We start from the raw sequence: 14087 nt of genomic DNA, 5'->3' as shown, positions 1-14087 counted from the left end.
AACTCCAGAGATGAGTTGCTGCAAGTGACACGGCTGATTATTGCCCACTGCAGCTTTGAAAATGTTTGCAAGTGGAAGTATCTGTTATAGTTAGAATAATTATAACTGGATTGGATTTTATTTTATTTTAGAGTGAGAAAGAAAATAAATACTCTTTTGTGGCTTCTGAATGTAGATAACTTCTGTGGTTGCTTTGGTTTCCACCAACGACAGCCTGGGCTGCTCCGTGTCATTCACACATGCCCTGAAAACTGGGCTGAGGAAGGTCAGTGGAAGGAATAACCCCTTGCGGCACTCCAGCGTTAGGCAACAGGCAGTGCTGAAGGCTCTGCAGGGGAACAGCAGGAAAACAGCACAGCGATGGTGCTTTGCCAGGAGCAGCCCAGTAGGTCTAGCAAGGCAAAAAATTATACTGTTGTCATGGTGTGAATTTCTGAGAGGGCGGTGTTTTGAGCCGTGCCCCCTGTAAAAGTTTTCTGCTGTTTCTGGTTATCAGTCAGTCTGCAGCTGTTTCTGGTTCTGCCTCTTAAAGATACAGATGTCTCAGTGCATTTAAACTGGAGAGTATCTCCCAACATCCAGTTGGCGTGCTCTGTGGAAGTTGCTAAGATCTAGCTGAATAGTTATTTTATATACTACTCACTCTGGTATTATCTTTCATCCCGAAGCTCCCAAAGTGTTTCCTAACCTGCACATAACAGAAATGCAAGGGACCTTTTGAGTACGGACATAACCAAAAAAACCTCGTGCCTTTCATCAAAAAAAATTGCTTTCCAGCCCCAAAGACTAGCAGCTTTTATCTGTATAAAACACTGCTTCATCCCTAAGTTAGGCTAGTCAAAAAAGGTGTGTTCTATTTCATCTATTACATTAAGGGTGTGTTGGGTTTTGAAATTTTGGGGAGATTCTTGTCTTTTCTGGTATGGTCCAAAAATCTAGAACCATCAATAGTTTCACGTAAAAAGTAATAATAAAACAAAAAAGACATAGGTCTATATCACTACAAGATCCCTTTTCCTAGAACCACCTTAGCTTGGTCTGGTGAAGTTCTTGACTCAATAGCCTAACGATTAGGGTACTTGTCTGAGACAAGGGAAATGTAAATGCAGTTCCTTGGCGAGAATTGGGTAGGTCAGGAACATCAGCCTGAATCTTTTGTATCCCCAGTTTCCCATCTGCTATATCTTTGGCTAGTTAAAACATTTTCTCTTGCTTTCATCAGAAATTCCGTCCTGAACTCACAAAAATACCAAAAAAGTCTGTGTTCAAGGCTTAAAAAGAGTGGGGAGGAGGGGAGAAAAAGCAACAACAACTCTCTGTCTTCAAACCGGAAGAAATTCTTGGCTGACAGAGTCAAGCTTCATCTGGAAGATACGAGAAGCTCTCTGGAAGCCTATGATATTCTATTGTGCAAAATTATAGGAAATAGATGTGAAGTCTTCCCAAGCTGGCTACCACTAGAAATGCTGTCCAGATAGTTGCGTTTGTAAAGGTCAGAGTTGTATTTTGAAAGCGTGGTATCAGAACCCAGTCATCTGTATTTCAGTAGCTCCCTAGATAAGCATACGATATCACTGTGCAAAATCACACTTGCCAGATCTTTGTACTGGAAGGCAGTCTGTTGTGAGTTAGACTGAAAAGGAAGGCCGTAAAGGTGAATTGGGCAGCAGAACTACAATAAGATAAAGAAATTTGAAAGAGTTGCAAAATAGCCCTTGGAGCCCATGTTCTCAGCTTCCAGCTGAGCTACCTTATCGCAGTGTGCGGTTGCAGCCTTTTTCTAATGTTCCTGGCTGTGCTGAGGAAAAAGAAAAAAAGCCGGTGAAAGCAGTTTCCTTTGGCTAAGATCCATCTCGTTATGCCATCTGTGTTGCCAATATATGTTTCTGTTTTGCACAGTCTAGGAGAAAATCGTCTGGGAGAAAATTGACAGGATATCCAGCGTAAGCATAGAGCGTGCTTGCTGGGTTGACTAATAATGAAGAGAAGGTGAACTATCTTCTTACAAATGACTCCTCGCTTTACTTGGCTGATCCCCTCCTGCTCCCTGTTTTAATATCTTTGTCAGCCTGTTGGCAAGAGGCTGAAGCAGCACGAGCCATCCAGTCAAAATACAGAGTAGCCAGAAGTTTCAATCAACTCCAATTTCCTTGGACACTTGCTGGACATTCGTTCCAATTCCTATAAAAACGTCTGGGCAACTCATTGCTTAGCATTTCACCTCATTTTGTAGCTGCCACTTTACAATGTTGTTATTTTAAAATGTAATTTTACAAGTGTGACTTTTACTGACTGTATTTTATTTTTCATTGTATATTTTTAAGTGTCAGGAGTATGAGCAGGGTAGGGAGGGGACCAATTTTCTAACAGGTAATAGAAAGTTCTGGTCATTCTTGGTTCTGCTGCTGTTTAATAATATTTCCATTGCTACAAGTGCTTGTAAAAATAGTATATGATGAATATGCAAAATGTATTTTAAAGTGCTACCCTTTATTTGCAAAGAAATTTTCTCTGTTCAGCCAGATTGACTGTAGCTAAAATACGTGCTGATCTTTTACCTCCAGGAAACAATATTCAATTTTCCTCTTCTGAGAAAAGCTGCTTGGATATAGAATCAAACCTCTGGCATACCAAACCTGACCAAGTAAAGGGAAGGTTTTTTTTTCCTATAGTCACTTGTCTTTCACAAAGTTATGCATTTCCAGGTTTCAGCAATGGAGTGGATGTATCAAAGCAAGATGTAGCCGTATGTTCAGGAGCCTGGGTGGAGCGTGGAACCAGGAGAGGAGAGGACGTAGTGCGGGGACTAAGTGCCTCAAAAAAGGCAGTGCTTGGACACCCGGGGCAGGGCACGTCCAGGGAGCTGAATGTGATCCTCGCCTTGAGAAAAGAGGCTGCGAAGGAATGGCAAAGGGGTTTGTGCTTTAGAAGCAGGGCTGTGCCTTTCACCATTGTAGACAGCCAGTGCACCTCAGATCTGTGCCCTTTGTGCTTTCAACCCTTCGCTTTCCTGAACAGTAAAAAACAACCAACCAAACAAACACCCCCCCCCCCCCAAATTATGAAGAAACAATTGGGAGGCAAGAATTATTTATTGAAAATTTTGCTCTGAATGGATGTTTAAAATGCGTTAATAAGCCAGCATGCCCAATAAAAAAAAGCCCTCAGGATGATGGAAAATAAATCCCACAAAGTCTTCAGCATCCTGTTTGAGTCACTAATTCCCTAAGGCAGAAAACAAAGCAAGAAAAAAAGTTTGTTTTCACATAGCAAAGCCAAAACGCAGCCAGATATGACTTAAGATGAGTCCTGGGAGACAAGTCCCTTTAATGTAACTTGTGGTCAGTAAAGGCGAGTCGACAAATATATAAATATATATTTTTTTCTTTCTTTAGACAAGGCACCTATTAATTTCAGTGGGACTCATGCCCCCATGCATTTTGTGATTGGAGCTGTCCCAAAGCATACGAAGACCAGTGACTGTGAGCATTAGAGCGCAGGGAGGGCTTAGCTGTGTAAGTCATATTTTCCACAGGCACAGCTCCTCTTCTGGCTCTGCTAGAGCACACCCATGGGGACTTTGTCCGGCTTTTTGCTTTCGGTCTGGGTTCCCTCACTGCCTCTCCCTGTCACTCCTGTTCTTGTGCGTTATGTCCTTTCATGAAGTCCCAGGCATAGGCTTCAGCATCATGAGGTAAGGTTCCTTCAGAAAATATCTACAACTTGTGAGGGGAACAGCAGAGTGTTTGCCAGGTTCCCCGAGGCTTTAGAAATACTTTCCCAACTGAAGGCAGTTTATAAATCTGCTCAGCTCCAGAATCACACAAGTTTGATGGAAATTCTCTGCTTATGATGGGATAAGAGAGCAGAGAGCGAGACACTGTGCTAGTAAATGACCCCTGGCTGGAAGCAGTCTGTTAATGCTTTTAAATGAACTGCTGCTGTGGAGTTCAGGGCGGGAGCCAGAATCCCGATAGAAGGTGCATTATTATTACTGTTCTGATTATGCCAGATAATTTTGCTCTTCTCATTTGCAGATTTAATGGTTTGTTAATAATGCCTGATTTGGGAATATAGTATAGAGTCTATCAGCTAGGGGTGGCATAATGGCATTAATAAGGGTAATTGAGGTTGTTGCTATAATCTTGTTTGCACTTTGGTTTGTTAATTGAAAATGACTTATCTTAATATATAGATAGAGAAAAAATATTGTTCGTCTGTCTTGAAGGAAAAAGGGATGTGTCTTTCTGTGTTGTTTATATGTCACTGTCGTAGCTGTATAACAGTAAACATAGAGCAGTGAATCAGTGTACCTTGTATCAGGTATTGTGTGTCTGTGTTTATATTACTATAAAAAATACCATGTGCTGTTACTTATGACTGTACGTGTCTCTAGTTGTAAGGCTTAGCACTGAAGTCTGCCTGTGATATGTGCAATTGATTAGAGCGCTTTTAAGGTAGGAAATGGAAATGAGACATGCAGGCTGTTGAATGTTTAACCCTGGAGAAGAAACTTGGCATTTCATCTTCCATCAACGTTTGCCCATAACTACTATTAACATTAATTATGGAGATAGTTACGTGAACTCCCTGTTAGCTGTAATTAGAGTTAATGGTAGATATGTGTGGATGTTAACAGGACGAGAGACAACCAGGCTTCCATTTCCAAGGTTAAATATTCAGTAGCTCCCTCTTAGACATCTTCAAGATCATAATCATGCAGTCAGATTCACACAACAGAAGAACAGTTTCCCCTTCCTTTCTTTTCGGTTACAGCCCAACTTGCACTATTTGGGGTTAAATTAAAGAGCAAACAAGGATATGGCAGTGACTTCAGTTACCCTTACTAATGTAATTATCATAGCTCTCATCCACTCATACTGTACCTCAGAATCAGACTTTATTAGCAAACCACTTGCTGTCCTTTTATTGAATAGTAGTAGGGTCACTTAGAGGAGCTGGAAGAGCTTCTGCTTTGTTCTGAACATGATGATGAACAGCTCAGGACCTGAGCTCATGAGTAGGTCATGTAATATCCGAGGTCTGTACAGTTCCTAGCACAGTGGTATTATTTGACATTGTAAGGACAGAAGAACCTTCCTGCTGTCTGCACTCATTAGCTGATCTTTGGTACTTTGAAAACCACTGTGGATGAAAAGTTGAGGCTGCAGATTTTGCAGGTTGTCTCATTATCCTGCTGTTGCGTATGATGGCCTGGACCTGCCATTAGCCTCTGCTCAGCAGGTCAGTGTCCTAGTGGAAAGTGTCATTTCGGGACTGACTTGGAGTCTTGCAGCTGTCCCTGGGAGCCCTGAGCCTGCCTCCAGTGGTTTCACGCCCTCCTCAGAGAGCCGGGTGCATTTACTTGTGATCCATTTCCTTTGTCGAGGACATGCACTGTGGCCTCGGGGGGGGGGGGTAAACTGGACAAAAAGTGCCTTTTTCCCCCACCCCAGGTGATCTGTCAGATAGCTATGGGGCAGGGCAGCCTATGGTTCTCTTTGATTGTCTTTTGTATTATGGCACATATAGCTAGATAAATTGCTGCAGAGCCCCTCCGAATACTGCTTAGTGACGACATTATTATTATGCAACGTAGTTCCTGCATGCTTGTTGGGTATCACCACAGGAACCATGTCACCCCAGTTTTCCAACTGGGATGGTTTTCTCTTCTTTCCATGAAGCAATTCCAAGTATAAGAACTGATGTGTGTTTGGCTCACCTCCCAGACGTGCCCCTTTCCAGAAACCTCACAGCAGCCCATTGCTGTCTGAGGTGCATATGCCAATACTGAAAAGTGTGTAGCAGAAGGATGCCAGGCGAAGGGACCTGACAGAGCACTGGACCTTTGGGCCTTGGTGTGAAGCCAGTCTGCTCACATTTTAACTGCAGAATGAGTTGAGGGAAGATTGGTAGAGTTTACTTTAGCCAGTTGTCAGTTTATTCTGTTGATGTTTTATTTATTTTTCCAATAATGTTATTACAAGTGCATATTATGTTTTCTGGTGGTGTTCGTAGAATCTGAGCTTTGTAATTAATAGTACTTCCTTGATTTAAAATGTAAAGTAATGCTTTCAGATGCCAGATCTGCATTGGACATTTTTTCTTTTTTTTTTTTTCCCCCTCCTCATAACTATGTGTTTTTTAATGACTGTAAAGTTTACAGTGGCTGTATTTAAACTGGTGGGAAAAAAGGCTTTTGGTGGTATTTTGCTCTGGGGTATGGAATAAGCTATGATGACTTGAGAACTCTTGTTGGACGTTTTTTAAAGTAGACAAATGCTAAGAAACCTTCTTCTGCACTATGCCGAGTTGCTAATTTCGCTCTACCTGCATAGTTAAAGTGGCAAAATTCCCCACCATGGTATGCCTTACCGTAGTTTATAGGTCAGAATATATTATTCTGGTGTAAATGCATTCAGATCTTCTTATAAAATTGCTACATCATCTTCAAAAAGGAAAAAGCCCCTGAATTTTAAAGTTCCTATGCATTTCACTTAAAATGCTCACTAAACCTTCCGATAATAAAGGGAGCATAGTCATGGCATATCTTTTTATTTCATCTAGTAAAATGTGGCCTCACTTGGAACAGAATCTGACTCCGATAAGGCCATGCTCAGGTTGTGCGGTTGGGAAAGTGAAACACACTCTGAGGGAAGATATTTTCAGACCAGCTGATGTTAAGCATCCTTTGTCCCAAGTAAATTCCCTTGTTTTTATAAGCCACTATAAAATGGAGGTCTCCAAGCAAAGCTAATAACCAGAGGTGGTAACTTAAAACTGCCTTCATTAATTAAATCTTGCCTTTTCTGTCTTTAATAGCAATAAGGAATGTGTGAAGCAAGTGCCTCCCCATCTCACCTATGACTCGTATAAAAGTATAATGCTTCTTGAAGCAGATAGTCTGTGTTCAGCCAAACCCTTGCACATTAACGCCCTCGTTAAAATCAGGTTGCTTTGTAGGTTAACTGCTGATCCGATATCCACCACTGTAGTCAGTTTTTTCCTGCTAAACTGCTGAATAAAAGCTGATATTAAAAAAATATCTTGCCCCCAGATGGAAATTTTTTTTTGATCTTTAGTCCTAATGATAGTCCAGTTGAAGGGACCAATTTCAGTAGATCAATAGTAAAGCTTTAAGTAGGGGGAAAGTCATTATTCTGGGTGTTTGGTATAGGTTTAGCAGTATTAAACTACTTTTACAGAAATTAATCCCCCTGCTTCTACTGATAGATTCAGTTGTTACCTGGTCACCTCTGACTTGCTGCCTTTACCACAAGGATATCCTGGCTATTACCTCAAAATGCTTTGGAGTCACTGAACCCATTTGTAACCCTACAGGAATGGCAGGGGAAGCAGCAGATAAATGTTAGCTGAGAAATCTCTGAATGATTTTGCCCAGGGATAATGAAAAGATAATGTATTGCATGAGGAGATGCCATCTCACTAAAAAAAATGACTTTGAGGAGCAGATATTTGCAAACAGGATGTGTCAAGAGCTTACGTGGGGGCTTTAGCTGAGAGCTTGCTTGGCTTTCACTTTTATTCTTTCATTCATTCTTTTTGACTCAGATTTTTTTGATACTTCTGAGCAAAGTCAGGTTTGTTAAATGAGAAATCATATGTAAAAATTGGTTGAAAAAATACAGAATATAGTGTGCAGTATAGTGTGTGTGTGTATGTGTATGTGTGTATATATATATATATATAGAGAGAGAGAGAGAGAGAGTATACTGCAGACAATAATGTCAAGACAAAAGAGGTGGGAAGTTAAGAAACAGAGGGGGCAAAAAAGAAGAACTTGAAATGACTTGCCAAATCTAGAATTGCTGCTAGAGCTGTTAGCAAACCCGGGATTATTAAGTTGTCTGAGCACTAGACCAAGGAGACCACAGAAGCTGCCCAGGACATTTGCTGGGGCAAGAAAGTCTTGTGTTTTCCTCCCTGCAAAACCACTCTTCTACTGGGTAACCCGGGGCAAAGCCACGTCAGCTTTCTGGCTGTCAATTTGCCTATATGTAAGAGGGAGACAAAGACACTGAGCTTCACCAAGGGCATTCAGACTGGACTGTGGAAAGCAATCTAGGATTGAAGTGGTGTTAACATTCTGAAGCAAATGCACAGTGGTTTGGGTATCATCAGACATGCAGAATGGTGACCACAAATCTTGTTTTGAAACTTGTCATATAATTTATCTTCAAACGCATTTGTACAGCAAGACTGCACAATACTTTCAGAAAGATTTTTCTTCCCATGCTGGCAGCAATGATGGGAGAACAGGCTGTTAAATGTTATGTCGCTCAAGCCAACTTCTCTTGTCCTCGATGCAGAGCTCAGAGCTGCTCTGCAGTCTAACCGGGAGAACGCCTCAGAAGGGCTGTCTGTCTGTGTTAGGAATGGCTTGAACGTCCCGCTGCTCCCCTCGTGTCTCAGCCTAAATATGGGCTGCTTTGACCATTTGCTCTACAAATCTGGTTTTGATACTCTGAAAGAATACATGCTTTTTAGCTCAAAGGCAGAGTTGCTTTCAAAAAAAAACCCATAGCTGAACTGGGCATGTAGTAAACTTCAGCCATTGAAAACCGGTGTGATTTTGCAGTGAGGGCTCAGACCGGGCCTGATTTACACACCCGTGCAATCCTGCCTCTTGCAGGAGATCCAGTTTTATCAACAATTCTGTTTGTTGTCCTTTTTCATACAAAGATTGCCCAGTCTTTGCAGATGACACAAAAAACAGGAATTGGCAGAGCAGATCAGACCAGACTGTGTTCTTGCTTCTGTTGGGTGCAAAAAGCAAGGTGCTCTGCTGCCCTGCCATAGTGTTTTTTGTACTGCTTTAAAGCTGTGTGAGTTGCCTCATGGCTAGTGTCATGCCTTCACCGTTCACTCGTACATTGAAATTGTTCTACCTGCACCCCCCGTCCCCATTTAATTTAGAGAATGTTTTACATCGTCAGTTTCTAACTCCTGACTCCTAGCAGGTAAAATATAAGTGAAGCCAAAGAAAAAGGGAATTCATCAGCATCTGGAGTATTTCCATGGTTAAATTTGCTGCTTCATTTTTGAAAGAGTCTCTGTGACATCCTGTCAGTGCATGCCAATTCTTATGTATTTGTATGATTGATGGTGGTTCAGGTTTTGCCTCAGGCTATTCCCAGTCTGCTTGCAAGTGATTCTGGTAGTGAAGTTTCCACTGCTGCCCTTATGTGTTATTTAGATTACAACAGAGGTAAAAATGTGCTGGCCCTGAACCACTTTGCAACAAGAGATACAATCCTTTCCCCTAAAAGCTCACAAACCTTAAAACAAAGCCTGCCTGGGGAGACTCTTTGGCACTGTATTAAATATCCTTGCTGAGAAATGGTTTCTTACAATTACAGTCTTCCTAATAGGCACCATGGGTAGTATCAGCACAAAGCTATCTGTATTACATGGTTTGACCTGCTTTAACCCCATCCAGTCTCCTGGAGATGTAGGAGGTATCTCTATTCAACACAAAGGTTTTGTCTTTTCTTTTAAGCAAAGCAAAATGGTGTATTTAGAGTACTAGCTTTCGGGAGGAGGAAAATTCACTGCCATGCGGAAGGCTATCAGACAGCCTTTGCGTCCACTTCGTCAGCACTTCAGCGGCCATCTTTGTGTACGGAAATGAATTGCTCCCCAAGTCTCACCTCATAAGTTCCCTGCAGGTACACTATGCTTAGGGAATAAGGATATTTCGGGAAAATGTATACATCATGTATGATGGTTTTTTTCACTATGGAAGAAAAGTGTACACTCTTTTAACTTGTTAGCTAACATGAAATATTTGACCCAAAATAAAACCTTAATGAAGACTAGATCCATGATTTTTTTTGTTCCTCCCCATAAGAAGTTTTAAGTCTGTCGGTGATGTAAGTGGGATTTGGATCAACCTCTGAGCACTTAAAGGGTAAGGAGATTTCCATAAGGTTACTCAGCTTCCCTTGTCCTGCAGAGAGATCATGTTATTGTAGAGAAAGTGCTTTAGGTGCCAAAGGAATTATTCTTGCCTCAAAAAAGTAAACCTGTGGACTTCTCAAGAATCTCCGAAGTACCCCTTGCCTAGTTTTCCTGCGGGGTGAATCAGATGCCTCCTACCCCGAGAGCCACCCACCCGAGCAGCTCTGTCGCAGGGCAGTGAGCGTGCCCCGCGGAGGGGCGTCGCAGGGCGCTGGGCCCCACTCTGCAGCTAACAGGGAGGCCTCCGAACCCCGCGGGTGCAGCGCGGCGGTGGCCGGCGAAGGCAGCTCTGCTCCCCCTGACGCCGGCAGCCTGATTTGTGAGAGCTGCAGCATGTGGTTTGCCTGTCACTTCATAAACACGGCCGAGGCATCAGCGGAGTAAGTTTAATTAGGCCCCTTTTATTTCTTAATTCCTCCAAGTGCTGAAGTGCGCTCGCCTGGCCTTGATGGCAGCTCGCATCCCTGTGATTTATGCTCGGAGAAGCGCAGGTGACCGTGTTGCCATGGCACTCCGAGGTGTCTCCAAACCACACATCTCCTGTCAGCTGAATGGGCTCCCAGCAGCATGCCCTAATTGCGGTTGTGCAGCAACAAAACAAATACTCGGAGATTTCCATAAAGGCTATAATCAAAGGAGCATCCCTTGCTTTTTAATATGTGCTGAATGGGTTCATTTGTAAGCTTATTACGACTTCAGAGAGAGAAGCTATTAGGGTGATCATTAGCTGCCTGTGCAAATAGCAAGAAAAACCATGGCACGCTCCAGAATAACCCCTCTTTTTAATGTCTGCACTTTCAGATGCATTAACAATAACCAGCCCTGCTTACTTTCATGTTTCCCTTGCCATGAATAAGGACAAAGGAGGAAGGAGGAGGGAGACAGTGAACTGAAGCTTTCAAAATAAGTTCAGATGGGGAGAAAAATGAGGTGTTAAGAGAGCAGCAAACTCACTAGCATGACATTGTGTGTCCTGGTGCGGTATCTCTTATCCACTAGGAAAGCAAAAGCAGCTGGGGGCCAGCCTGCAAGTCTTGGCTCATACCTCACTTAGTCGCTCAACTCTTGTCATCTACGTATGAATTGTGCTGAGGGGCCTTTGTGTGCCTGAAACCTGATCGTTTCAGGAGTGCTTAGATTATAGCCTTTTAAAGCAAGAGAGAGCATTTAGAAACACCTATTCCAAGATAATGGAATTTATTAACTCTTGTTTATTTTCCAGGAGAACATCTGAAACTGTTGTAGGCTTTGGTCATGGTTCTCTCTCCTTCTCCTCTTCCGTAATCAGAATCAAAAATATCTGTAGCAAAAGACATTGGATGGCTGGGTGCTTATACCTTATTCAGGATGGGTATGGTTAGGGTCAGCCGCATTTACCTTTAAAACTACATCAGCTGCACTGTTATCCTGGAGTAACTTAGAGGTGCTGGTTACAGTGAAGCTAAGTTTATATTTGTGTATGGAATTTACAGCATGTTTATTAGTTTGGCTATAGGCAGGGTAACCTAGACTCCATGTCTGCCTCTTTTCCCTATGTTGTTTTTCAAGCTTATTCACTACCTCTGTTATGTTCAAGTTTTCCCTAAAATGTCACACCTGTAGCTGGTGAGATGTACTTCTTTCCTAGATGAGTAAATCACTGAAAAATCTGTTTCTTGACCTGCGTTGCTGTAAAATTCTGTAATTGCTTATCCTACCTATATATACTTTCCTTCTCTTATTTTGCCCACAAAGGTACTTTAGATGCTTTCTGTTACCTGCCGTGTTTGTTCTCTTCACGTTTATCGTGTCTTGCCTTACCTCTAAATTGTGAGCTCTGTGAGATAAGGAATTTCCTATTGCAGATGGCATCCAGGGCACTTTGGGTTGTATTATTCTTGTTGATAAGATTTAAAAGATGACCAGAATCAGATAAATAATGCCAGTTCTCAGATTTCCAGCAACATACTTTTATGTTTAGAATTACTGAGATCCTCAATTAAAGATCTGCTGTTCTTACAGGATTTTTCCTAATCTTTGCTTTTCTGAACTGTCTGTTTTGATTTTGCTTGTGTGCAGGCAGCCATGTAGAACAGATGGTTTATTTTTCTTTTTTTTTTTTTTTTTTTTTTTGTAAAATAGTTAATGTATCTAGAGTTCTGTTTGGGATTTCTTTATTAAAAGCTATTAAGATTATTAGTCCACCAATTAAATGGTGTTAAGAGGTGTTGGGGGAGGGAAGGTTTCCACCTCCTCCTAATGAAAAACACTGAAAACAAGCAGAAAAGGAAGTTAACCCCCGATCTGGAGCTCTGTCCTGCATTAAAGCAAATGATAAAAGCAGGGGATTCCAGATTCCCTACCCTTGCCCCTGCCCAGCCGCTTTGGGGCTGCTGAGGAGGGATAATCATCACCTTTGTGGTAGGACAAGGCCCTGTGGCTCACAGTAATTCATTTTGATTGCCTCCTTGCTTTAAAAATCAATCTTTTCCCTCAAGCTCACAAAGTATTAGGGAACTTGAAATACTGGAATTCATGGTCTGTGGAGGACAAGGTTGCCACAGCAAATGCCCCATGGTTTCTGAGGTGTGTTCCTGCGTCTTTCAAAACAGTTGGGAACACCACAAACTGCTAAGGCGCTGGCTGCAAATGAAGCAAGACTACAGAAAAAGAGTATGGGAAAAGCAGCAAGGAGTCATTTGTTGAAAAGGTGAGATGTGTCAGGCTAAGGGAAAATGTGGCAGACCTTTATCCTTTATATTAAATGCCCTAAGCCTTTGGAGTGCCATGCAAGTGTATGGAGTGTTTTAACACTTGGCTGTATCTGACATGACAACAGGTAATGTCACTTGGCTTGTGATGCAGCTCCACGGTCCACTCTGGGGGGTGATGTTTATTCAATCTTGAAGAGGGTATTTTTTGAGACATAGGATGCCAAAGTTAGATGCTTGCTTTTGGTGTGCTAAATAAGCTTATTTCTGGGACAGAAGATGCTTTTCAAAAAGCATAACTTGTCAAGCCAGAAATAATCAACTTTTACGTGGCCGTGGAATTGATCTGTGTCGCCTGGTGAATGGAGTGCTGCACCGTTGTCAGGACTCCTGGCATATCCACTCCCCTTTTAGCCTTACTTTTCTATCTGTTAAAAATTACATGCACTGAAAACATAATAAATAAAATTAACTCTGTCTGTGGTATCTATTTAAAAAGAAAGATAATCGGTACCATATAGTTCCGCTGTACTGTCGTTAGTACGAGAAAAAATCTACCTGTGAGTTATCTGAGGACTTATTTTAAGGAACAGAATTTAAGAGCTATAGGCTGTCAGATGTGTCGGTATCTTTTGTTTTCTGAGGTGGCTGATACCTGTATGTGAAAAGCTGAATGAAAGAGCCGGATTTGATTATCTATTAAACTTTGCTTGGGATGGAGCCAAAGTGAGCAGTTCGTGTTTCATATAGTGCTGCATGCACATTCACGCTAGTTGGAAAGGAGTGATTTGTGGCCTCATGCTATACCAGCACTTCAAACGTGTACACTAGCACTTTTCCAAATGTTACGACATTTGGGAGAGTAGCTTCTGCCTTGGGACTTCTACATTTCCATATTTCCATTTTGAATGTTTGCGTATGTGTGTGAGATTTTACTTTCACATGATTTCATGTATGCTATGCGCACACGTTGTGCAGAATTGCAAATATGAAACATAAGTGTTAAATGTTGTATTATTGTTCTTTGTTACGAAGCCGGTATTATTTATGTGAAGCTTTAAGAAGTTCAGTACAGTCCTGTTTTTCCTACTGTGTGTAACTGATGTGCTCTTATGACAGGAGTTTCCAATGCAGGGCATTGCACAGCCTCTGTGCGGCGGAAGTGTGACTTCATTAAAAGTAGGAAGACCAAAGTCTCAAAGCTGAGTCAGGAGAGGACAGCCTGGTTGTCCAGAGTGCTCTGCTTGGGTGGGAAACTTGGGATAGTTTTAGCGGCAGCTCAGATTCATTTAAACACCATCCCCAAACCTCGATTTTAGTATTATAAAAGCCAGTCAGGTTATTGCTTTAAGGTGTTAGATGCCCCTAAGGGCTTTGCTTGTGCAACTGTGTTGAGGAATTAAATGCTCTGAGGCC

General features: G+C 42.0%; 1 protein-coding gene across 6 annotated transcripts in view; it reads left to right on the top strand.

Annotated features, from left to right (window-relative positions):
• TSPAN18 (tetraspanin 18) overlaps window positions 1–14087 on the top strand; it is a 123131-nt gene that overhangs the window by 78176 nt on the left and 30868 nt on the right. The window contains exon 1 of one of the 6 annotated variants that reach the window (XM_064512748.1): window positions 3675–3694. The exons of the other annotated variants lie outside the window; for them this stretch is intronic. The gene's annotated coding sequence lies outside the window, so the exon portion shown is untranslated. Of the gene's footprint in view, window positions 1–3674; window positions 3695–14087 lie in introns of those variants that run through there. 6 annotated transcript variants of the gene reach the window in all.

This window comes from Dromaius novaehollandiae, chromosome 5 (genome assembly GCF_036370855.1).
Source record: "Dromaius novaehollandiae isolate bDroNov1 chromosome 5, bDroNov1.hap1, whole genome shotgun sequence".
Taxonomy (NCBI): Eukaryota; Metazoa; Chordata; class Aves; order Casuariiformes; family Dromaiidae; genus Dromaius; species Dromaius novaehollandiae.
This window is presented reverse-complemented; position numbering and strand designations above follow the sequence as displayed.